The sequence below is a fragment of the Ambystoma mexicanum genome, chromosome 9, assembly GCF_040938575.1.
Source record: "Ambystoma mexicanum isolate Mex_15411 chromosome 9, UKY_AmexF1_1, whole genome shotgun sequence".
Lineage (NCBI taxonomy): Eukaryota > Metazoa > Chordata > Amphibia > Caudata > Ambystomatidae > Ambystoma > Ambystoma mexicanum.
Window position 1 is genome coordinate 1,506,996,510 of NC_090931.1, and position 26,842 is coordinate 1,507,023,351.

Consider the following 26,842-nt stretch of genomic DNA (forward strand, 5'->3'; position numbering starts at 1 on the left):
CCTATGCTTCTGACCCCCCCCAATCAACACCCCTCATGGCCCAGCCGGCAGACACGTTGCCTATGCTTCTGTCCCCCCCAATCAACACCCCTCATGGCCCAGCCGGCAGACACGTTGCCTATGCTTGTGATCCCCCCAATCAACACACCTCATGGCCCAGCCGGTAGGCACGTTGCCTATGCTTGTGATCCCCCTCCCCCAATCAACACACCTCATGGCCCAGCAGGCAGACACTTTGCCTATGCTTGTGATCCCCCCATTCAACACCCCTCATGGCCCTGTGGTTAGACTCATCCAGCAGCCAGGTACTTTGTACAGCGTGTCATGCCATGTAGTGGGTAAGCGTGGAGTTGCGCAGCAGCATGGCATCATGTGTGGAGCCAGGGAATCTTGCACAGCAATGTGTGAGGATTTTGCGTGCATGACACACCATCTGCACATTCAGGGAATGGTAGAGCTTCCTGTTGCGGTACACTACCTCCACAGCATGCCGGACTACCAGCTCCACATGGGTACTGTCGAGTGCACCAATTACAGTTGGCATGTCTGTCAGTGCACAGAATGCTATTTTGGTTGCATTCACCTCCTCCGCAGTCTGTGGTAACTTGATGTGGTTCCTTGTGTGTTTCAGGTGTGCATCTGCCACCTGGTTGAGCACACGGGAGAAACAGGGTTGTGAGATTCCATGCAACTGCCCCACTGCGTGCTGGTAAGTGCCTGTGGCAAAGAAGTGTAGCACAGAAACTACCATGGGGATGGCTGTCTGGATATTGATGAGGCTCACCAGGTCATCATGAATGAGCTCCACTGTTGTGGAGATGGTGTCCCTGTCCAGCCCGTACAGGGTGTGGATCTGTGCAGGGGTTAGGTCATATAGACTGGCCCTTAGGCAAGGGATTGGTGGCTGCCTGCAGGGTACAACTGCCTGCACTATTGGTATGTGCTGGCCCAGTCTCGCCGTCCTTCTCCTCCTGCGCCTCCACTGCATTCTCTGGATCACTGCCTGCTCAAAGAGTAGCCGTGCAGGCATGTCCTCCAGCTCCAGTACTGTAAGTGGTAATCATAGCATTGTGGATTTTGGAGGGGGTGGTGTGTTGGAGTGCTCCTTTTGTGCTGTACCAGACTCCATTGCCTCCACCTGTGCTGAATGTGTGCACCTGTGGCAGGTTTCTACACAGCAGATTCATATTAACACCTGCACTGTGATCCCAGTATTAACGGCATAATTGGATCCGTTATTACCGGCATCTCCATTCCAGTAATTGCATGTCCGTGCACCTCTTAATGTGCACTTAACTGCGGCATGCTGATATCACTGGCATGGCTGCCGCGTGTCGACGCTCATACCGACAAGGAAGAGCCCGGTCACAGCGGGTCCCTGCCAATGCCGGTGACACCGGCACCACAGCTCGTAATAATCCGGTCTGGTAAACAATGCCGGTACGCTAATACCGGCATCGATTTAACCAGACCGCCAACCTTGTATTGAGGCCCTTAGTGTCCCTTGGCAATGCCTCAGCAGATAAAGCCACCAAAGAAGCCTCATATTTAGAACATCCACAGGTGAGTTAATACCCCCGAAGTAGGAGCCCAACATTTGCAGTTAACAGTCTCCTATATGGCAGTAACTTCGTTGCAAATAATTGAATTACAAGGTCAGGCACCCCAGGAGGGGAAGGGCCTATGGGTGAAGCTCAGGTGTTCACTCTCAGCAACATATCTCATTTGGAGACAAAATACTACATGTATAGTGGTGATGCCATGGGAATTGCTCATGGTTGCTCTGGAGCAACTGCACTACCCGGCGCACACATCTAAGCAGTATGTGGCTGCAGACATTCAGGAGGACTGGTTTGTCCCTAATCTGCAGGAATAATTTGATACATTTGTTGATTGCACAACATGTCCTCTGTACAATACATGACACATTCTCAGGACGTTGCATGGCACATTACCGCATCAGAATGGACCCTTCTGGGAACTACACATAGACTATGTGGATATGGTAAACAGGTGCAGTAACTCTTGTTATCTTATTGTTGTTGTGTAGAACCAGAGAATAAGTCAGCGGCTAAATGTTTAGTGCATGAGATATTTCCCCAATGGGGTGTTTGTGAAGTCATAAAATCAGATAATGGGACACACTTTTTCAATGAGTTATTTAAAAAATGGCATCCCTATTAGGGATTAAAAATAATGTGTGCTCGATATATCATCCTCAAGTAAACAGTGTGGTAGAGTGCCTGAGCAGTCTCTTGAAACAAAAACTTTACAAATTGTGACACACTCTGGATAAAAGTTGTCTCCACTGCCCCCCCTTGGCTTTATTCCACCTAGGGAATCAGCCAAGCAAACTCTCCCCACATGAGATTGTGACGGGGAGACGGTTGCATACACCATTCACGCCTACACGCACTGCATCTGACACTCACAGGTTGGCATATATTCTGAGGGAGGAGATCCAATGGTATGTGAAAAATTTGACAAAATGTATTGCCTTAATCTCTAAAAAGCTTGCTCCTAGAAGAGAAGACACAGCGGTTACGCCCACAATTGATTAACCGTCTTTGCTGGCTCCACAACTCTACCCGGGAGATAGGATCTTTGTAAGATCTTTGGTGAGGCGCTGGAATAAAAGAAGATATCAAGGCCCATTTACTGTAGTGTATGCCACTGCATCTGCAGTGTGGGTGAAGGAGCTGAAGTAGTGGGTGCACCTCTCTGATGTTCACAAAGCACCCAATACCAACAATATGGCCTTCGCAACCCTTGACTCTCCAAATTGTGCTGAATACAAATTGGGCATTGTACATGCTGTAATAAAAATGCGGCTGGGATGGAGCCCCAAGGCACTGAACTTTAAGATGCTCTCTTTTTCTACAGGGATCGAGAGTCAGAGGTTGTGGTATTTTTTGTGGTGTACTCTTTTTATATATTAAAAGGGGGTATAGTAATGAGTCATATTGCAATGAAAATGATGAAAAAGACAATGGGCCTCATTCCGAGTACGGCGCTAACCAATGGCGCTATTAACGCCTTGGTTGACGCCGTACCCGGACCGGCAGCGCCTTGGTGGATGGCGGAATCACCGCCCCATTCCAAGGTTGGCAGGGCGGTGATTCCCCATTAACCAAGGCTCTTCCCCATTCCCAAATGAGCCCCCATAGGGCTCAATGGGAATGGGGAAGATGCAAATAACGGTGACCGTTCATTACGGTCACCGTTATTGGCTTGCAGGCCCCTTTGCGCCCTCGACTTTAACACCTGCTCAAAGCAGGCGTTAAGGGCGAGGGCGCAGAGGGAACTCGGAGTATAGCGGTAAGGGAATACCGCCACCGGTCTCGTTACCGGTGGCCGCTATCCCTTACCGCCATACTCGGAATGAGGCCCAATGAGGGAATTATAAGAAGTAAAAAGGAAACTGAAGAATATCTTGCATATGACGCATACAAGGGGCATATTTTAATTACTGTAGTGGATTTGCAGCCCACCCCCAAGTCAGAAATTCTTTGGTATAATCTTATGCGTGCAGTCGGGAGAGCGATGTCAAATGAGAGCTGCTATGTTTGCTCTCTGATATCTGATGCCTCCGGGATGCCCAAGTTGTTTATTCCACAAGAAACTCCACCGGTATAGCCCAATGTCTGGCATAGCTCTCAACCATTTGTGTCGCAAAGGCGGGTGAAAAAACCCGATTTTATTTTTGGCGGGTGAGAGGCCCATTGAAATGAATGGGCGTGTAAGAGGCTTGGCGGGTGAGTCAGCTGTTTACAAGACGGGTGACACCCGCCAAAAGCGTGTGAGTTGAGAGCTATGTGTCTGGTACACCTGGCCCTGTGTAGACTTTGGAGCTTGTTTCAAAGGCACATAGTCCATGCAACCATAATGAGCACAGCTAAGAGTGAGTTTGCTAAGAACAAAGAACAGGCTCAATGTTAAGTAAGACCATTACTGAAGATGGAGGGTGTGCTGTTTTCCAACGAAAGATGGGTGTCAGGAGAAGTGAACTGCACAACAGGGAGGTTACTGGGATTTTCAGAAGGCATAGTGGCAAGGGTTGACCAGAGGTGTTCGAACATTTGGACAATGCATGTTTCAAAACTCACTTGGATTGAAGCAAATGAAAAAACCCAGCTACGGTGCAATTATGGACACAGATCTCATTCTGTTTTAGAGGAAATGGTACTGTATATGTAGGGACAAACTCAAATTGCAATAAGATTTAGCCCCATTATGAGTCCAGTGGGAACCTGCCGGTGCTACCGGTAGGTTGCCGCCGGACTCGTAACACTGTTTCGGCTTCCTGGTATCCCGGTGCCACTGGGACATTACCATAGCTCTCAACCATGTGTGTTGCAAAGGCGGGTGAAATCACCCGATTTTGTTTTTGGCGGGTGAGACGCCGATTGGAATGAATGGGCGTGCAGGAGGCATGGCGGGTGAGTCAGCCCTTTACAAGGCGGGTGACACCCGCCAAAAGCGTGTGAGTTGAGAGCTATGCATTACAATGGCCTTCGGCATGGGATATCAGGCCCCGGAAAATGTTAGTCCCCATTCTCACAGGGGGACTCCACGGGAATGGGGACATGGAATCACCGGCATCGTTGCTAACAGTGCCGGTGCTTCCATGACAGCTCTGCCTACTGGGGGCGATTCGCCCGGTAGTTCAGACCAGTCGGGCAAAACACCCCGCTAGTCAGAGTTGGAGTGTGGAGGTGTGGAAAGGGTGCCAGTACGGTGCAACCAGAATGCTTATTTCTAGACGGCCACACTCATAATGAGGCCCTGTGTTTATTCCAGACCTGACTCTGAACACTGCGGCGTTGATGGACCTGTAATGGATATGTGGCCAGTACTCTATTTCCATCTTCCACCATCATGGAGAGGTGTATGTTCACTTGCGACCCTGCACTCAGCTGTTGTGATAGTTCCTTACTCACACTTGTCCGTGGACAACCTGCCACCCCCAGTTGCCACCAAAAACCCTACCCATCAAAAGGTCTTGTAGCTCAATAGTAATGCTTCGGCAAAGAAGATCAAACTACTTGTACCAAGGTTCCGCAGACAAGCTCAAGGTGGTGCCAGACTAGTATAGATTGTTCATGAAAACAGAAACATTTTTTACATCCCTTCTTGTACCTGGCATCCAGACTGCAGCCAATGCAAAATGGGTGCAGCTAGCCAGTGGGGAGATGATTCAGATAGGCAACCAAACACAGTATCGGTTAAACTCAATCAAGACTGAATTACGAACATTACGTCTAACAACCCTCCAGAACAGTTATGTTCTGGATTTGCTCACGGCTCTGGAGGAGGACGATGTAAAAAAATAAGATAAAAAATAAGGGTGGACCCAGGGCACCAGGCTGATCTTGGGGGCACAGGCCATCAGGGACCTGCAGGACTGTGGTGACACGATGTGGGCCTGCAGGCCAGGGCTGCAGGACCGTGATCACAGGGTGTGGGCCTGCAGGCCCGAAATGAGAGACAGAGTCAGCAGATCCATTGTTGGAGTCTGCAGCCGTTCTGAGTCACGTGCTGGCAGAAGCTCCCTTCATTAGTTTGGTGTCATGACACCGTCATGATGTCTCTTAAAGGGGCAATACACATATGGGAATGATACACATAACACTTTTCCTTAAAAGGGCATTTAAGGGCGCCTAAAACGTAAGGCAAACTGGCCAAAAAGAATGAAAGCTTGAGTAAAATGAACGCGATAATACTACTTTCCATCCGGTGTCATTAATGAAAGCAGTATTCTAAGTTTATTTTGCTCCAGTCTGCATTCTGTTTGCCAGTTTGCTGTAAAAGCTACACAGTCACTGCCGCAGAGACAAATCCACTTACGGTGCAGGCCTGCTCCTGCAAGGATGAAAAAAGAAATGAGCTGCTCGCCAGCAACGGGCTCATATAGTGCGGAGGGAGGAACATTTGCGCCGTTTCCAGTCCTGCCCACACCTCCACCCGATTGGCTCCCAGCAGCGGTCTTTTGCAGCCAATCAGATGGAGGATTGGATGGTACCCAGAAACTGCATCGAAAACCCGGAGAGAGGAGTCAGAAGTTGCGGTTAGATAGAGTACAGGCGAGGGCATTGAGAGTGTGTTCGGGTGTGATGAGGTCCTCCCCAGTGAATGCGGTTCAGGTGCTTGTGGGAGAGATGCCATTGGGGTTGAGGAGGGATGCGTTAAATATGAGATGGTGGGTGAAGTGTAGTGCGAAGAGTGTGGCTCATCCGGTGCGTGAATGTTTGAAGTATAACTGGAGGTTTGACTATTACAGGGATCGGTGGAGGAGGAAGGGGGGCACTTTTGGGTTTCACATGTGGGAGAAGGGAGTGCAGTGGGGTGTGGGTGATTTGATGATTGTGACAGATACGGATTTGGAGAGAAGGCCGAGGTGGATGATGAGATCTCCAAAGGTGTGTTTGGAGTTGGCGAATGTGGTATCGAAGAAGAGAGGTATGCGGGGTGAGATCAAAGCTTTGGGTCAGGAGTATGTGGCAGGAAAGGAAGGATACAAGGTGTTTACGGATGGTTCAAAGGATCCTATGTCTGGGAGAGTGGGAATGGCGTATTATCTAGAAAGCATTGGGGAGTATAAAATAGGACGACTGACGAATGATGTGTCTATTTGTACGGCTGAGTTGGTGCGATTGCATTGGTGATTGACAGGGTGTATGAGTTGGGGTATGAGAAAGTGGTGGTTTTCTCAGATTCATTAAGTGGGTTACAGGCGATTGTGGCAGGGGATGGTGATAGGAAGGATGTGATTTTGGACATTAGGATGAAGATTGATCGGTGTGTGCACAGAGGTATGGATTTGGAGTTGGCGTGGGTTCCCAGTCACAGTGGCATTTTGGGAAATGAGTTGGTGGATCTGGCGGCGGGGTGAGGGTATGAGGAGGGGAGCGGTTGATGTGAGGTTGCCTTTGAGTGTGGATGAGGTGAAGGCTGTGATGATGAGAAGGGTCCTGGATGAGTGGCAGGAGAGGTGGGTGAATGGGGTGAAGGGCAGGTGGATGTTCGGTGTTCGTGGGAAAGTGTCGGTGAAGGTGGATGCAGGGAGTTCAGAATGGAGGAGGGGGGAAGAGGTGATGCTGAATCGTTTGAGGATGGGTCATGTGGGGCTGAATGACTGTCTATTTCAAATAGGGAAGCGTGAATCAAGGGACTGTGCGGTGTGTGGGGTGCCTGAAACGGTGGGACATTTTTTGATTAGGTGTGAAAGACATGTTACAGAGGGAGAATTGATGAGGGTTCGGTTGACTGCGTTGGGTGTGGCTGAGCTGAGTGAGAGGATTATACTGGGAGGTGATGGGGAGAGAGGCAGGAGGAGGAGTAGTGTGATGTTGGATTTTGTGAGGCAGACGGGGAGGTGGGAGGAGTTGTGAGCTTAAATAGAGCCAAATAATAATTAGTGGGTAAGGTGCACATCATCCTATAGGATGGGGAAGCGCCTGCGTGGGTCCGCCCACGCTTCCGATAATTAAGAAGAAGAAGAAGAAAAACCCAGAGACGCCAGGGTCCTCCCTGCAGTCCCGGAGAAATGGCTAAAAACCTGGAGTCTCCAGGTATGGTATGGGCACGTTTTTAAAGGGGGCATTATTCTATTTACATTAATTGATTTGACAATGGGCACATATGTTCTGGTTAAATGGTGCTTTTTGGGGGTCTTCAGTTGCAAATGTCCCGGCCATCATGTATAATAAAGCGTTTACTGGTGACAAAAGAAATGTGCTTGAAAGGTTATGTTATGCTGATTTACACCGCCCAAGGGCAGTCTCCAGGCGCTCAAGGTCAATAAGAGGCACTGGCTGGAGCCCCGGACTGTGCTGTGCGTGTGTCCCAGACAGGCCCTGGCTAGGAAATGAGGCGTGATGGGGGAAGGGGTGTTGATTTTAAATGTGGCCACTAGTTTGTGCCTCTTTACACACACGTTAAGCACTTTAAAATGGAAGAGAACTGGTGTAAAGGATAGCTTTGTATTCAATTTGCACCTCATTTCATTTTCAGTTAATGGACGGGACAACTGGTCCAAAATAACCCAAACATCCGTAACAAGCAAAAGCGCCGAAAAATGTCCCGCTCAATTGTGCAGGAAATAGCCCAATTTGTCAACACTGAGTTTAGGCCTGCAACTGACTCTGCGCATGTGCTGCAGATTAGTGTCGCCAGGTCTGGTGTGTCTCGAGTACCGGTGATTAGTGTCTGCTTTTCAGAGCAGCCTCAGGGAACACTTGGGATCTCTCCCCGGACGGACCCATTGTCCCCGAGACTCTACCTCGGCGGGTGTTCGCCTGAATTTTGCAAGAGATCAGTGTAGAAGGATCCACCCAGGATATCTAGGGTGAAATCCATCCAAGATCACAGGGGTGAAATCCATCCAAGATCACAGGGGAGAAATCCACTCAAGCTCACAGGGGAGAAAGCCACCCAAGATCACTGGAGAGGAATCCACCCAAGATCACTGGAGAGGAATCCACCCAAGATCTCTGGAGGGGAGGGGCCGGCAAGAACCAGGTCAGGTGAGTCGCTGCCACTGTTGTTTTCATGTGGTCTGGAGTTATTGCTGCCAGCTGGACCCATGTGACTGGGCTCGCCTTCAGCTGTCTCTGTCCTTTTAGCCAACAGTGCTTTGGCCTCTGGGAGATGTAGTTTCACTTATCCCATTATAAATGTTCCTTTAAGTGTTAGCATTCCCGGCATGCAGCGTGCTGTCATATAAACAAACAAGACTGGGCAAAGGTGTATTTTATTTCATGGGGCCTTCTGCCAGGCATGCAGCACTTATAATTGTATTTTTGGAAGATAAAGCTGAATGTTTATATCAGAAACACTGCGCATAATGAATAAGAATGACGAGTTGCGCTATACCTTAGTGTGAACAAGTGGCGGTGCCCCACGCCGCCCCACACGCACACAGACACATGCCAGGTAAGAACACGCAGGACACGTCTTGCTGGTATGTGGTCCTGGCGGCAACTGCCGTCTCGGGACCTCGTTTATTAACGAGCCCATGCGCGAGTCGGAATGAGGCTCGCGCATACTCAGAACCATTGCGTACTACGCAACATCCCTCCTTTTTCCTAAACAAGAAAACAATTAAACATTAACCATGACAACAACCCAAATGGAGTTAGCACAAGCGGTTCTCGGCCTGCTAGGACACCAGGTCCATGAAGTAGTCTTGGAACCTCGACGGGCGTTGGCGCCCTTCTCTGCTCGGATACCTTTTGCTGCCCTTGGGGCGGCACCAGTGCTTCTGGTGGGGCGGAGCCCCCTTCATCCTCTGGTTCCGTTGTCGGCTGGGTAGCCCCTGAGGGCACCTCCTCATGAGCCATCGGATTCTCCTCCAGCTGGTTGATGTCCATTTTTTTGAAGTATGACACATTCCTCGTGATAGTTCCTTGCTCGTTGGCCGCAGTTATCATGGACCCTTTCACATGGGTCCCCCCTAGCGTTTGAGGTTCGTATGTGAGGAACAGTTTCCCTTCCAAACGTCTATTCCTCACCAGCACAGTGTCTCCTACTCCGATTGGCTTTTCCTGGAGATTCTTTTGTTCACTTTCCTTCTCGTTCTTGATCCGCCACTCTTGTCGGACTCGTTCGTCGTCGATTACCCCTGTTGTTCTCCCTTCTACCTCTGGTAGTAGTCCTCTGGGGCAGCGGCTGAACAGTACTTCTGCCGGTGCGACCCCAGTGGCCGATGTGGGGTCGTTCGATACTCTCTGAGGAACTCGAAGAGCTTCTGGCGCAGCTCTCCTACCCCGTTCATCGAGATTCTGAAGACTTTATTTAGAGTTCCCATGAATCGTCTAGCTTTTCCGTTTACCCTTGGCCAGAGCGGGGGGGCTCTCCTATGTCTAATTCCCCTTCCTTCCAGATATCTGGCGAATCGCTGTCCCTGAAACGGCGGGCCGTTATTGGAGCACAGTTCAATCGGGAACCCGTGGGTGGCATATATCTTTTCTAGTGCCAACATAGTGTGGTCACACGCCATTGAATCTACTAGTTCAACTTCTGGGTATCTTGACCACTAGTCTACTATGGGCAGGAAGTACATTCCTCTTCCCGTTGATCCAAAATCGGCGTGTACCGGCCCCCATGGTTGTTCTCTTCTCTCCATGGACCTTATCGGTGGGCCTCTTTCAACCGGACTAGCAGCCTGGCAAGAAACGCAGGCACGCACAAAATCGTCCACCGCCGCTCCAATTCGGGGAACCACACTTTTGGTCTCAGGCGCGATTTTGTTTTGGCTGCCCCTTGGTGCCCATTGTGAGCCAGCTCCAACACCTTGGTCACGAGAACTCGCGGGATGACAATCTGTCGACCTTGTAATAGGAGGCCATCCTAGGTCACCGAGAGTTCATTGCATGCCTTCCACATCGCTTGCAAGTCTTTCTGGGCACTGGCCTCCCGCCTGGCATTGTTGGGGCAGCATTGTTAAGCACATCTTTCCACTCATCGTTTCCCATCGCTGCTCTGATGACCTGGAATATCTCGTCGTTGTCAGATGCCTCTGCTATTTCATGACGTGACAGTGCTACCGGCAGAGCAGCCTCCACAATGTTGCGGACCATTTTGATGCAGTCCACCACCTCGAAGTTGTCTTGATCCCTACCAGCCCCTGGGTGCCTGGACAGGTAGTGTGCGGGGTTGTGGGTACCTGGTCGATATTGCAGTCTTACTCCATACTCGATCCAGGACAGCATCCACCGTTCGATACGTGGTGGTGGTTTGGAGGATGCCCCAGCCCTGATTGGTATGAGTGGCTTGTGGTCGGTGATAACTACCACGGGCTTGCCCAAAATGTACAGTCGGAAATGCTTGCACCCCCACAATATGGCCAGAGCCTCCCGCTCAATTTGAGAGTACCTTCTCTCGGTCTCCGTGAGAGCTTTTCTTGCGTACGCTATGGGGCGCATGTGTCCATGTGTGTCCGCTTGCATCAGTAAGGTGCCAAGTTCCACTGGGCAGGCGTCCACAACGACTTCCGACTCTCTGTCTGGGCTAAAGTATGCCATGGTCTCTTGGCCAGACAGTGCTTTTTTGATGTCTGTGAATGCCTTGTGTTCCTTGGTTGTCCATGTCCATGCTACATCGTTTCTCGTCAACGCCCGCAGGGGTCCCGATAGCGACGCCAGATCACGAATGAACATCCTGCAGTAGTTCACCATGCCCAGAAAGCTTATCTCGGATGGTGACTCTGGGGGGGCCGCTTCGCAAATGTCTTGCACCTTCTCCGGGTCCAGAGAGATGAAAACAAATCCGAAGAACTCAATGCGGTCCTTGAAGAACTCGCACTTCTTCCTGTGTAGCGTTAGGCCTAGGCTTTTGAGTCTGTCCAGTGCGCGATCCAGCCTTTCTAAATGTTCAGCCTCTGACTGCGCGAAGACCAAGATGTCGTCACTCATGTTGATGACTCCTTTTAGTCCCGCCAGGGCTCCATGGATGACGTTTTGGAGCACCTCTGTCGCTGACGAGACTCCAAAACGTAGTCTTTTGAATTGGTATAACCCTTCGTGGGTGGTGAATGTGGTTATGTAGCGTGACTCTGGGTGAAGTTCCAGTTGGTGATATCCTGATCTTAAATCTAGCTTGGAAAACACTTTGGCCCCTTGCAGATCACCCACGATGTTGTCCAGCGTGGGCGTGAGGTGTCTTTCCCTCTTGATAGCAGCGTTTGGTAGCTGGATGTCTATGCAGATGCGGACTGCTCCAGGCTGTTTGGGCTTGGGCGCCACTATGATTGGGGACACCCACGGCATCAGGCCTTCCACCCTTTCGATGATATCCATGTCAATCAGTGATTGGAGTTCCTTCTCTACTTACGCCCTTAGGTGGAACGGTATCCTTCTGTACTTTAGGGCTGTCGGCCTCACGTCCCATCAATATGTAGTCTAATCGGGTCCCCTTTCAGCTTGCAAACTCCCTGGAATATGCTCATGAACTGGTTCAGAAGACGGGCAATATCTGTTTGGTACACCGACATGGTAAAATGTACAATGTCTAAAGCCTCGGAGGCTGCGCAGCTTAATAGAGAGTGCAGGCTTACGTCGGTTACAAAGAATCTTGCCTTGATTGTATTCTGCCCATGGGAGACGGGTGCCACGAAGACTCCGTGGATTGGCAGCGGTGTATCCCCCCCAAAAGTATATATTCTCTCCTTGGATGGTTCCAGTTTAGGAGGGCCTGGGAGAGCCTCATAGTGTTCTGCTGCCAGGACTCAGACCGACGCTCCCGTGTCGATCAAAACAGGTGTCGGTACATCTCTAATGTTCACCGTGAAAGTTGGTTGCCTTCTCTTCTTTGCTCCTGTGGCAATGTTTGAGATGAAAAAGACCTCCTCCTCATCTTCCTCTTCCTCAGCAATATCTAGTCACTCCCTGTTCGACGGTCGACACACTCCTAAATCTTCTGGAGTTGCCCCCACTCACTCTCGCTGGCCCCCTTGATGTGGGCACCGGAACAGCTGCTCTACACACCCTTGCATAATGTCCGGGTGTGCTGCACCTGCCACAAACTCTCGTTTTCGCTGGGCATTCTCCTGTGTGAGGCAGATCATACTCACAAAATTCTCAGGACTGTGGGTTAGAGGGAGTTGGAGGGCCTTCAGCTTGTTTCTGGCCCCAACGTGACTTCCCTTGTGCGGGCCGACCAACAACAAAAGCTTCCCACTCCTACCTGGGCGCACCGCCGTGTCCATCCTAGCTCCCCTGTTCTCGGCCAGTTCATACGCCCGCCCTGTGTCCAGGATCTGCGTGAGCGTCAGGCCTGGCTCCCGAAGGACCTGTCTTTGCAGTTTCCCTGAGCTACACCCTTGGATTAATTGCTTTCGCACCATCTCCTCTTCATTCACCCACCTGCAGGTGCTTGCCAGGTGTCTTAGCCTCACACAGAACTGGTCTAGGGACTCTTCATCTTGCTGCTCTCCGCACACATAACTAATCTGTCGAAGTCCACATTTGCCAAGGGGAGGAAATGGTTCTGGAGGGCCTGTTTGACAGCATCGTAAGTGGTCACCTGAAGGTTTAGAGAGTCAAATATCCTGTGTACTTCTGTTCCTGCAGAGTACACCAGCAGTGTGGCCACTTTTGCATCGTCATCTGTCTCTCCTGTGGCTCTGAAAAACATTTTGAGTTTTTTTCACCCACAGCAGCCATCGATGTCCAAGTTTAGAGGGGGGCCCTGATTTATCGAAACTCTGGCATGGGCGCCAGAGTACCTTGTCGCCTGCGTGGTACTGGCACAGGTCCATCATCTCCATCTTCCTGCTCACCCATCACAGCGATCTGTGTGAAGACTTTGCTGTGTTATCAGCCTTTCAGTTGCCGGGTGCCCCCACTCCCTTGATGAGATGTGGTATTCCGTCACCTTTCTGGTAGGGTTGGTTCCTCCAGCACAACGTGTCCCCACTGACCTTTTCTTCTTCTGGGCAGGAAAACTGGAATCCCGCAGCTCAGTGTGGTGACTTTTGCCAGATAGATGCCTTGTGTGCCAGCCAGCACGCTTGTGGTGCCTCTAGCACCTTCAGAAAAACGTTGCCACGGCCATTAGACTCCTAACAGCCATGGGGTGTCCACATTTTTTTATCAATTTAGTCAGGGACGGCGCACAAGCACACTTTTGGGCCCCAACGTCGTGATCGTTGAACTTAAGATGGCCGCCGGGCTCTCTCTGCTTTGGGTCCGTATCCGTGCAGTGTGACGGATTGCTTTCTCCGACTTCCGATCGTCATAAAAGATGTTGCAATCACACACACGGTACTGCCTCGTCGCCAGTGTTAACCAGTGGCGGTGCCCCAGGCTGCCCCACATGCACACAGACACATGCCAGGTAAGAACACGCAGGACACGTCTTGCTGTTATGGGGTCCCGGCGGCAGCTGCCATCTCGGGACCTCGTTTATTAACGAGCGCATGCGTGAGCCGGAATGAGGCTCGCGCATGCTCTGAACCATTGCGTACTACACAAGACTTAGCAGGGTGATTTACAATCATAGTGAATAGTGAGCAGCTGATGGAGGTGGCAGAGGCAGAAAGTACACGTTTTGACAGTACACCATATACATCATTTACACTTATTTACACTCCCGTGCAATAGGGGGAGAGGTTGGGGATTGGAAGAAAGGGATGATGCCACTGTAGCAAATCTGCAGTCTCCCACAACTCCCAGGAGTCTCCAGTGTGATGTCATGGAGGGAATCACGTGGGTCAGGAGGGTGTTCTCAAGCACGGGGTGCCGGGTGGGTGGAAGTGGTGGGGCGGGATGAGGAGGAGTCAGTTGGAAGTTGGGATGTAACAAATAAAGACGTGTTAATCCCCCAGCTCCGTGTCCACTCTTTTCTATGATACATTTGGGAAAGCAGCCGTGTGGGATGGCCAGGCGCGCAACGCCATTGAGCTAATTGGGCTTCACCCCCCCTCTGAAATGTGAGTTGAGGGGGGAGGGGCTGAAGCCCGATTAGCTCAATGGTGTTACGGGGTGCCGGGGTCTCCGGCCCCCGTCATGATCGTGGTGCCCCTCGGTGTGGAACGGCCCGGTTGCCCCATGGCGCGTGGGTCGCGGTGCCAGAAAAAAACATATAGTCCCATCTTTTTGTGTCTCTGCAACTGCCGAGTGGGAGAACGCTCCGCACCTTTATTAGTAAGGGCCATGTGTCTGCACACGTGGCCCTAACATGTGATTGCACACGAGCCACGGCGCTCGTGCTCACGTTACAACATCCCATGCCAAGGGTAAAGACAAACAAATCATGAACATTTAAGATGGCATGTGTCACAACAACTGCTAACGCTCACGCTCACCAGGTGAGGAACCGCTGAATGGCAGCAGGCAGACCCTTGCCCAGCTTCTCCCTTCAGGCCCAAGTTCTTACTTGCAACCGCTGCAGCGGTAGTCCCACCCTGCTGCAGGAGTTGGTACTTGTAGCGATCAGGGCCATGCAGTGCCCGGGTCTTCCCTCTGCTTCAAAGATGGTACTTGCGTTGGGACAGCAGCGGTGATGGCTGCGCCGTGGCCAGACTCCCCAGTCAGGAGCTCTTCCTGACCTGCCTTCTGCCTGGCTGCATGAGCACTCTCTTCAGGGAGAGCTGCAGCCTGGCTGGCTGTTGTCCTTTGTGGCCTCCCCCAGGCAGGAGTTCGTCCTTGCTCTCCTCCGGTGTACGGCCACTGCGGCAGTGGAGTTTGCTGCACCGGACTCGCGTGTTGGTGGTGGCGGGGACGTAACCCGCTGCGTGATCTGCTCCTGGCTCGTTGGCCACATGGATAGGCAGTCACTGTAGTGGCTTGCGTGAAGCCGTGGCAGCGCCAGTTGTTGCTGCCATCTTCTCCCCGGGCAGGGGCTGATGACAGCCTTCTTCGTCCAGGCTCGCCTACATGCTCAACTCCTGCCTGACTGCAAGAGCACTCTCTTCAGGGAGAGCCGCGGTCATGGCAGCGTTGTGGCACGGATTTATGGTGCTTGGGTGCAGGATGGGCAGCGTTCCATCTCGTGCCATCTGCGGGCTCCCTTCCAGGTGGGAGTAGCTTGAGGTGCAGAATGGGCAGCGGTCCATACCGTGCTCTCTGTAGGCTCCCTTCCAGCTGGGAGTGTACACTTGCTGTCCTGGGCTCCGGGGTACAGCTACTGCAGCCACGGTTCTTGTGCTGCTCTACTCCCGTTGAGTGTTGGGGATGCGCCCCAATGCATGACCTGCTCCTGACCCGTTGGCCGCAGGGATAGGTAGAGTCATGTTGAGGGCTTCTTGTGAAAGCCGCTGCAGTGCCGGGTCTTGCCGAGTTGCGCGTCTTCTTCAAGCTTCTCCCCCAGTCTGGAGTTAATTTAGGCAGCGCACCTCTCCCCCAGACCGAAGTTTCTTGTTTGAGGCAGTGCACCTCTCCCTCTAGCAGAAGCGCCTGCTTCCAGTTTCCAGTGGGCCATGGTGCTCCTTTGGCTTTTGCGCCAGGCAGGGGCCTGTGGTGCTGTTGCAGCATGGGCCACCTGTTCTCCCCCAAGCAGGAGTGTCCGAATACACTGTCATGGCATGGGCCGCTGTCCTTCCCCAGGCAGGAGTGCATTACGTCCTTGTGGCAGCATGGGTTGCCTGCTCTCCCCTAGCCAGAGTTAGGAGAACCTAAATGTCTCTTTTGTTGGAGCAGCGTGGGCTGCTTTCCTCTCCCAGGCAGGAGTACACAATGTCCATGGGGCAGCATGGGACACCTGCTCTCCCCCAGACAGGAGCTCACAAATCATGTGGCATGAGCAAACCAGTCTCACCCCAGGCAGGAGTACCAGCTGTTGTGGTGGCATTGGCCAGTTTCTCTCCCCCAGGCAGGAGTTCATACAGTCACTGTGGCAGCATTTGCCACGCCTCTCCCCCCGGGCAGGAGCATTGTTATGCTGCTGGCGCAGCAGTGGCAGCTCTTCTCCCCCAAGCAGGTGTGTGTTCCCATGCTGGAGCAGCATGTGCTGCTTTTCTCCCCAGGCAAGAGTTTGTGCCCTCATTTCCTTGATGGGGGCACATGCACCCCTTCCTTTTCCCCCAGTTAGGAGACTTGCTGTCTTTTTCCATATCGAGGGCAGCGAGCGGGCCGCGGTCTCTCCTCCAGGGGGGAGGGTTGTTTTTCTACTAACTCGCCGGCTACAGGCTTGCACTGCTTGCTCTCCCACAAGCAAGTAAAATTGAACATTGCTGCTCACATCTCCATCCAGGCAGAGTGTGCCCCACACTCCTCCTCTCGTGCAATGGAAGCTCTTTTATTTCCAAGACTGCATATGCCCCACCACCTACTCTCCCCCCAGGCCGGAGAAAACACATTGGGCCTCATTACAACTCAGGCGTTAAGGGTTTCCGCCGTCGTTAACCCTTAACGCCTGATTCCGATTTTAACGGCTGCTTTTAGCAGCCGTTAAAATCCATGGCGCTAAACCGCCTTGGTGCTAATTACGGTGGCGTAATTAGCGCCTTCCCCACTCCCATTATGCCCTATGGGGCAAAAATGGGAATGGGGAAGGGTAAAATGGGAAATGGGGATTTACCGCCCCACTCACCTTGGAATGGGGCGGTAAATCCGTCATCCACCATGGTGTAAACGTAGTTTACGCCATGGTGGTGAAGTTGGCGTACTTACCGCCTGGGTCGTAATGACCCCCATTCACTTTTTTTTTTCAATGCGGTTCGCGGCATGCTGCGTCCTGCCTTCGGGCGTGAGTCACACTTGCTAGTGCGTCGGGCGGTCCTCACCGCTGTCCTCCCTCCGGTAGGAAGAACTCAGTATGGGCTTCTAATTATTTTTTTCCATCAGCGGCGGGTGCCACGTTGCATACTCCGCCAGGCGGGGGCAAGCCGTTCCTTGAGACGGTGGGGGCCAGGCGTCACGATAGCTGTCCTCTCAGCAGTAGTGACAGGCATCGGCCCCTCACTCACCGTGTCAGGCTCACACAGTCCAGGGCCTTGGGGCGGACAGGCCTGTCATGATGGTGGTGCCCCTCGGTGTGGGGTGGCCTGGTGGGCCCCTGGCACGCGTGGGACGCAGCCCCTGAATAAACACAAAGACCCATTGTTGTATGTCACTGCAACTGCCGTGCGAGAGACCGCTCAGCACCTTTATTAGTACAGTTCATGTGGCCCCAACATTTGACTGTGACCGAGTCACAGCGCTCGTGCTTATGTTACAAAATCTGGTGTTGTGCAAAATAGTTTTTTGTTAGAGAGGGGAAAGAAACCAGCTTTTTTTTTTTTATTTTATTTATTAGCGAGCAGCAGTGGCAGGTTCACAACACAAAACATAAACAGTTACCATCTTATATTCAGATATTACATTACGTTTGAGAAGTATTTAGTAGGATGGGTTATTAGTCCAGTGTGTTTTACAAAGTTCGGGGTCCAGATTTGTCCTGTACACGTGATGAGCGAGGGGAGTCCGGTTCATCGACCTCCTTATTCTTGAGATAGCTACAAAAAGCTGTTCATACATTTCTGGGACGGTTATGCATTGGGGGGGCACTGATATATCCTTCTTGGCAAGACTGCGTCCATGTGAGGGCACGTAGCCACATCTCGAACGTAGGAGGGGAGCGACGCTTGTAACATTGTAATATACATTTTTTGGCCACCGTAGAGCTTACATTTAAAAATGTAGACCTTTTCTTCACTTCATCACCATTCCATATCCCAAAGAGTATAGCTAACAGATATGGGTCCACTGTGGTCCCAACTATCTCTGAGAGGGCTTCGAGTATTGCCTTCCAGAATGTGTCGAGTGCATTGCAAGACCAGAGCATGTGTATGTGATCAGCATTTCCAGATCTGCATCTAGGACAAGTGTGTGAAACCAGTGTTTTTTAAGTGTTACTGTGTTTGTGCAGATAAATGTCTTTGCACAAACACAGCAACACTTTAAAGCTGCCAGTTTTAATGAAAGGCTTCCCTCACCTCTCTGGCTAACAAAAATCAAATGCACACATCAGCTCCCTCCCCACAGATGCGAGCGAGCATATAACAACGATATATGTTCTTTCACATCTGAGGGGAAGGGGCTGATGTGCACACTTGCTTTTTGTTAGGCAGAGACGTGAGGGAAGCCTTTTCTGAAAGTAGCCGTGTTAAAGGGTGTTGTGTTTTATCTCATAATGTATGCATGTGTGCAAGGAATGTGTATGTAATGTATGTGAGGGAATGTGTATTTGCGTGTGCGCCTATGTGTAATGCTGGGCACCTACCATTTGATACTTGGGCCCCATGCCAGACAACCCTTGGGGTTGAACAGAGGGGGCACATCCTCCAAGTTTGCCACACCCAGTTTAGAAAGTTGTACCTCCCATCCCCTCCCTGGCAACTCCTGCACTTGGGGACTGTTTTCTGTATCCCTACAGTCCCCCTACCAGCACTTATGTTCTGCACTACCTTGCATTTGCCACCAACTGGCCGTTTTTGTATCTTATTTATTCTACTATCCCATGTACTGCACTTTCCCGTCTCCCTTCCCACACGCACCTTTCTCTTTCCCTCTTCCCATGCACGATCTGATTGACACCTGGCCTAGTAAGATCGTTGTCTGTCTTCCCATTGGTCCCCCTCCATTGCCTCATCGCGCCTTGAAGCATTTGTGTATAGGCGCGTTATAAATGCCCTATATCATATCATACCAGTTACCACACCGCCCCAAAATATAGGTTGTGTGCTGCCCCTGGTGAAAACGGTACCTCCAGCAACAAAATGCTGCCTCCCCCACCTCTGAGACAGACTTTAATCATGACAATAAAAGAACTTCATGGCGTCCACACACTTGGTCATTCTGCGAGGCAACACTCAGGAGAGGGGTGTGTTGTGCTGAGCGCCGCATAGGACACGATTTCCACTGCAGTCAGGAACACTATTGCAACTTGTACTCACCTAGATGTGTACAAAGCAAGATTAACTCTCCCAATAGACATTGATAGCCTGAGACCCGGCCTTACATCCTCTAAAATGCTACCGGTCTCCCAAAAGCAGCGACTCTCTCCTCATATGGTAGAGGAAGCATGAGGAGCAGGATGGCTACCCCAACGGAGGGCAGATTCTTTAAACGTTTTTTTATTTGTGTGGGATCATTGGTTCGTTCAGGTATGGTAGATTGCCACTTTCTGAATCACTCACCTTATTCATCAGTCTCAAGAATCATCAATATAACAATTGTACAAGTTATTGTTTTGACATTTGCCTGTGATAGGTAAAGGTCAGGTTAGTTAGTCGGTGTCGTGCCCGCCATTGATCCCTTAGTACCCCAGGAGGCTGTGGATCATTCTCAGACAGGATTGGCAGATGTCACAGCCACATCCAAACTCTGAGTCTGTCTAAATGAGTTTAAGTGGCTCGTGGCTAGAAACACCTGAATGCTTGGGTGAGTGTAGTGAAAAATGAAACGAGCACCAATGCCGTTATGGCTACCAAGCGCCCAACCTCTTGATCACAGACATATTTGTCAAATGTAAAGATCTGTGGTCATTCTTATGTTCCCAACTGCTGCTTCATTTTACGCAAAGCAACCGTGGACCCTCATTGCTGCTATTGGTCTCACCCACTTTCTCATAGGGTTATTCCCACAGAGTACAATGGAGTGTACAGGGATGTGAAACTTGGAGTGATAACCTTGTTTCAGAAAATAAAATAATGTATATGGTTAGTGTAGGTTTTAATAATGTATTTTGTCCATTAAGATACGTGTGTCATTCTCATTATGACTATGGCTTTCTTGCCCACTGTGGGGGTCGGACATGGTCTTTAACAGCCCACCAGCCCATGCCCAGGTAGGCCAGGCTGAAGTAAGGGACTCAGCGAGTGCTATTGGCCGTTACAGGCCATGTCCCATGTCAGCCATCCCCCACCAGGGTTTATCTGGGGTGCAAATGGTTTTTATTTTTCTCTCTGTAGATTGATGTCTCTTGCACAGCCAATCTCCCAAGGGTAATTTTTCTTTTTAAAAGATGGCTGCTGCCACAAGTAAAATGGACTACGTCCTTTTTCGATTTCTATGGGGGCGGCCAGGAGCGCAGGGATAAAAGCACAAAGCTTCGGTCCAGGAGGTAAGTGGGGAGGGAGGGTTGATGATTAAGGGGTAAGGATTGTTTTAGGTTAGCCTCAGGTGATACTGTGCCTTACTTGTGATGTAATGTATTTGTGCTTCTGCACTGAGTCAAGGCTTCAAGCACGACTCCCAAGGTCTTGACCTTCATGACAGTACAAACTTGGTGGTTTTGAATCAAAAAGCCTCAATATTTGTCATCAAGCTTTGAGCGTGCCTGAGCCGAGCCAAAGATTAATATCTCTGTTTTAGCTGAGTTAAGGCACATGCCATTTATCCAGCTTTGAATGGTATCATAGATCATAGAGATTTTGTGAGAGCCTTTTTCATGGTCTCCACTAATATTCATAATCAGCTGGGTGTCGTCAGCATCATTAGAAAAGCTAACTCCTAATGTATCTAGGAGATCGCAAAAGGGGCGACAATATATGTTTAAAAGGGTTGGTGAGAAACAGGTGCCCTGTGGGACCCCGTACTGTAGCCTTTCTGGTTTAGAGCAAGCTTCACCCCACACAATTTTCGACATTCTATTTTGCAAGAAAGATTTAATCCAGAGAGCTGCCTCATCAGAGCAACCAGCAAGATTCTCCAAGCAATCTAGAAGTCTTCCATGGTCAACAAGTTCAAAAGCTGCTGAGAGATCTAATAACATCTGCAGCCCGACCTTGCTATTGCTCATAGTTTTGAGCATTTCACTCTGTAAGTCCAGCAGGGCACTTTCCGTGCCATGTTGTGACCTGAACCCAGACTGTCTGTGGTGGAAAACCTGAGATTTCTCCAGGTACTCTTGTAACTGTTGGGTAGCGACTTTATCGACCACCTTCATTAGAAACAGCACATTGGTAATGAGCTTATAGTTAGTATAGCCCTTATGGTCCAACCCTGTTTTTTTAAGTAGCAGAGTCACCGCCACGTTTTTTAGAGAATCAGGGATACAACTATCTAAAGCGGACCAAAAAAGAAAGGAAGATACTAAGGTTTTCCAATATTATTTTGGAAGGGAGAACCTCACCTTCACAGGTTTTAGGCTTCATTTTGCTTAGTGCTTTGGCCAGAAATTCTTCCGAGATCTTTTGAAAGGTGAAGACGTGATTACATTCATTTAAACTCATTACTACTTTCTACAGGAGATTCAAACATAGGTTTGGTAAGGCTTTTCTTATTTTCGACATGTGCGGCAGTGATCTTGTCTCCAGGTGCCTTCTGCACTGCTTCACAATCCTCATTGTTAGGGGAGATTTGGGGAAGCGTCGATTCAGGTTTTTCTAAATCTCTGAGGATTTTAAATGGCTTCCTGGAATCGTTTTTAGAGGCTAATATCTGTGAGTCAAAGAAGGATTTCTTCGCTGACAACATTTCCTTACTATATACTTTGACCAGGGTCTTCCATACCTCCCTGTGTTCCTGTGACTGGTCTTTATGCCAAATTCTCTCTGCTTTCCTCCTTTCTTGTTTACAGGTGGAGAGAGCTGGCGAGTACCATTTCTTGTTATTGGTCTTTTCTCTGATGAGCTTACATTTAATGGGCAGTAAATTACCCAAATATTTTGCTACAGCCTTTTCATATTCAATCACCAAGAAGAGCAGTGAGTCGTCATTTTTAGTGGAGTTCATGAGTTCTGTGAGACATTTCTCCAGATCAACACTATTCACTCTGTTGACATTTCTACTCACTACCCTTTTTATGGGATTGATTTTCTGGAACGATGTCCTTTCATTGTCAGGCATTTCAAAGCCTGCAATTGAAACGTGTACAAAATAATGAGAAAGTTAATCACATTTTTTTGGAAGGGGTGGGAAAGGGCAGATAAGTGGTTGGGTAGAGTTAAAAATAGGGGCGGGAGGGGTGCTGTGGGGCCATGGGGACCCCAACAACAACAAAATAATTCAATGAACTTTTTCATTATTTTAGACACGTTTAAATTGCAGGCTTTGAAATGCCTGGCGATGAAAGGACATAGAACCGTTTTTCTGAACTAATGGAAATGGAAGAGTCCTAGTAAAGGTCACCAAAAATGATCGAACCAGATACAAGGGTCCACACAAATCGGGCTGAGCATCAGGTTTCTTGCTACAACCCAGTCAGTCAAGAACATTACCTCATGTACGGGTTGATTCCCTGCTGTGTATAGTAAAATCATTAGCTCTAAAAAGCTGTTCTAGGTGGATCGCTTCCGTGTCTTGAGGGCTGTTAAGCCACCTATTGAAGTCCCCCAGAACCAGCATGGAGTTGTTCGGGTTTTTATAATGAGGCTAAAATACCTGCAATCTCCTCATAAAAGCGTGGCGTGTCCGAAGGCGGGCGGTATAGAAGTGCAATATTCACACAGTTTTTAGGAGTGGGTGTAATCTTCAAAAGAATAATCTCATAACCTGAACAGGTGATGGGTACTTCCATTTTTGTTTAGTTCTTCTCGTGCCACGCTTGCCACTACTACCCCCCCCCCCTCCCACTGTCCCTGTTTTTGCCAAAAAAAGTATAGCCGGCGGGTATCGCCAAGTGGATGTTGGGGCCACTGCAGTCCTGTTGACACTTTTCGGTGAGGCACATAATATGGATCTCATGTTCTAATATGAAATTCCGGACCTGATACATGTTTTCCTATGGGATTGCGCCATTGTAAAACGCTTCTGTGAATCAGCCCCCTAGTGTTCCATAAGGCTGTTTTAACGTATCTATGATTGGCTCCTACGACCTCTAGGCTTCTAGGAGCTTCAGACTCTGTATTGTGCTCAGGAGGCATGATATCATTTAGCCAATATGTTAGGTAGCGAGCCCACCTGCCATTGATGCCAAACCCTACCTAGTACTATGTTTGCTGCACAGCATGAAAGGAAATGTGCTTTCTACATTTACTACTTTCATGTTATGTAGTGAAAATAGTGAATACACAGTTACCTTGTTTGTTGTCGTACTGATAACATTGTTAGATAGTGCAGATTGGTGCATTCAGTACATTCTAAGCAGCAAAATCGGTGCTAAATTCGTTTGCCCCTAATTCTTTATCACATGCGCAAAGTTTTGATCATCTGTCCCCAGTACTCTGCTGCCTCTTATCTGCCTTCTCTAACCACAGACTGTGCCCTGCCAGCAGTCTGCAGTCTCTAAAATGACCCACCTCCCCTGCCAGTGTCCCCCATCAGTACTCATCCGTCTATAAAAGTACCTGCCTTCCTCTCTCGCTTTCACCTATAAGCACTCAGTCTCTAAAACTGCCCACGTTTCTCTGTCACTGTGACCCATCAGTACTCCTCATTCTGTAAAACTGCCCACGTTTCTCTGTCACTGTGACACATCAGTACTCCTCATTCTGTAAAACTGCCCACATTTCTCTGTCACTGTGACCCATCAGTACTCCTCATTCTGTAAAACTGCCCACATTTCTCTGTCACTGTGACCCATCAGTACTCCTCATTCTGTAAAACTGCCCACATTTCTCTGTCACTGTGACACATCAGTACTCCTCATTCTGTAAAACTGCCCACATTTCTCTGTCACTGTGACCCATCAGTACTCCTCATTCTGTAAAACTGCCCACATTTCTCTGTCACTGTGACCCATCAGTACTCCTCATTCTGTAAAACTGCCCACATTTCTCTGTCACTGTGACCCATCAGTACTCCTCATTCTGTAAAACTGCCCACATTTCTCTGTCACTGTGACCCATCAGTACTCCTCATTCTGTAAAACTGCCCACATTTCTCTGTCACTGTGACCCATCAGTACTCCTCATTCTGTAAAACTGCCCACATTTCTCTGTCACTGTGACCCATCAGTACTCCTCATTCTGTAAAACTACCCACATTCCTCTCTTACTGCCACCCATTGGTATCAGTCTCTAAAACGACCCACTCCTCTGAGTGCGGCGGTCACTGGTTCACCTCTCTCCCCCCACTCAGTAGCAGGATACTAGCTCCGACAGGGGAGGCCTGTATTCAAGGTAAGCTCCTCAGGGCGATAGCACTCATTACAGCGCTGCGTACGTGGACCTGTGTGTGCTTTCATGAATATTTACTGATGCGTGATTAAATCTACTTTATGCCATTCAAGCTCCTCCTAGCCTCTTACTATCAATCAGCAAGCGTGCGTAGCGACAATTCAAAGCTGAATCATCTTCTCCAATATGGCCGCCCTCTTCCTCGGCACAGGAGTGCCTCCAAGGGTTGCTCTGGCAAACAAGTTACACTGAAGGGGATTGGGTCATTCTCACTTCAACTGGCACCAAGGTCCCTCACTAAGTCGGTCCAGGCCGTGGGTGGTCTTGGGCGGCCCCCTCCACCTGTCCATAACTTTGCCTGCTGCCTTCCCCATCCTCACCATGTGGCACTGTTCACCAGCTTTCAGCCATCCACTCCACAAACCTGTGCCTCATTTGTAGAGTTTTTCTTTCCTGACTACCTGTGAGTTCTGCTCGGAACCGCCGGATGCCTTCCACTTACTCACTAATGCTGTACCTAGCTGAGCCTTAAGTCAACCTCTGTGACCCTGCCTATGCCTCACTCCCCTCTTTTCCCTTTACTGCATTTTGTGCTTTTCTGAATTTTTGAATCCAGGTGTGTTCCATCTCCACACCCCATTTTGCATTGCATTGTGTGCCTTTCTGAATTATTTTGAATCTAGGTCTGTTTTTCCATCTCCACACCCCATTTTGCATTGCATTGTGTGCCTTTCTGAATTATTTTGAATCTAGGTCTGTTTTTCCATCTCCACACCCCATTTTGCATTGCATTGTGTGCCTTTCTGATTTTTTGAATATAGGTGGGTTCTCTCAAATTCTACTCTCCTGTGCTCAAGTGTTTACACTATATCAGTTTTCTCTCTCTCGGCTACTCGGTCACCTCTTTAGGTTTTTGCATGTGCGGTGTAGCCTTTCTGCTATCCTCCATCCTGTATCTCTTCCACCACCCCTATGGCACTCATCATCTCCTCTACCTATTCCAACTGCTACACTATCACCTATCCCCCTTCCCTCACGAAGTCTGGAAGGAAAACATTTAAAAAAGATTTCTTGATCACTAACCCTGACTTACCCATCGCAGACACCTAAATCAGTGCAACTTCCAGACCGATTGTTACTGATATCGGGCCTCATTACACGGTAGGCGGTAAGGGTTTACCGGTACCGGTATTTTACCGGTACCGGTAAACCCTTACCGCCTTACTACGAGGTTCCTTTGCGGGTTGGTACATTAACGCCTGCTTTTAGCAGGCATTAAAAAACGAACCCGCAAAGGGACCGGGGTGCTAATTATGGTACCGCAATTTGCAGTACCGTAATTAGTGCCTTCCCCATTCCCATTATGCCCTATGGGGCAAAAATGGGAATGGGGAAGGGCAATGGAGGATGGAGGATTTACCGCCTTCCCAACCTTGGAATAGGGCGGTAATTCCCCTTTCCTCCAAGGCGGTACCGGTAAATTACCGGCATGAACCATGGCGCTAATAGCACCATGGTTTGCCGCCTACCGTGTAATGAGGCCCATCCTCTTTTCTGTCCCCTCTCCAGATCTCTGTACTCTTCATCTTATCTCTACTCTCTCTCCTGTCTTATCCTCACCCATTAATGGTGGCACTAGATGAAAAGTACTCTTGGCGGGCTTCTCATCATCCAGAAGTATCATTAATGTCTATCGCAATTTCACTATCATGGCTTGCGGTCCTCAACTCAACCTCCTCCTCTTTGACACTTGTCGTCTCTCATCAACTTCCTTCCTGCACCTGCTACTCCTTCTTACACTCTCTCTGTCTGTCTGTCCTCCTCCTCCTCTTCTGCTCGGGTTTCAACACCCCTGTACTCCTCACCAGAAAACCTTTAAAAGCAGAGACCTGCTTCACCTGACTATGCTAAATGCCTGCTCTGCAATCAAACACTACGGACATCTGCCTTCTCCTTGAAGACCTTGATCTCGACATCCTTGCTCTTACCGAGACATGGTTCAAGGCCAGCTCAGTCAATGTTTTTGACTCCTTTCTCCCTGATGGCTATAACATTATCTCTAAGCCACGCTCTAACCGTGATGGTGGTGGGGTTGCCCTGATCTTCCCTGAGTGGGTCCCTTCTGCCCTTATACCCACCCAATCATAATCCTCCTTTGAGAGTCTGGTCTGCAAGCTGGTCATCTCTCCTACCTTCTCATTGACCATTGCCACCATCTATCAACCACGTGGCTCCATCACACTGTCCCTTTCAGAATGGGCGGATTTCTCCTCATCTCTCCTTTCATCTACCTCTAAACTCCTTCTACTAGGAGACTTCAAAATCCACCTTGAGTCCTCAATCATGGCAACTTCTCTCTTC

At 49.7% G+C, this 26,842-nt stretch overlaps 1 protein-coding gene across 1 annotated transcript in view; it reads left to right on the forward strand.

Moving 5' to 3' along the window:
• The first annotated feature begins 8,244 nt into the window (after positions 1-8,244).
• LOC138489359 (putative zinc finger protein 286B) overlaps positions 8,245-26,842 on the forward strand; it is a 37,742-nt gene continuing 19,144 nt past the window's right edge. Inside the window, exon 1 of the mRNA XM_069617076.1 lies at positions 8,245-8,525. The gene's annotated coding sequence lies outside the window, so the exon portion shown is untranslated. The remainder of the gene's footprint in view (positions 8,526-26,842) is intronic.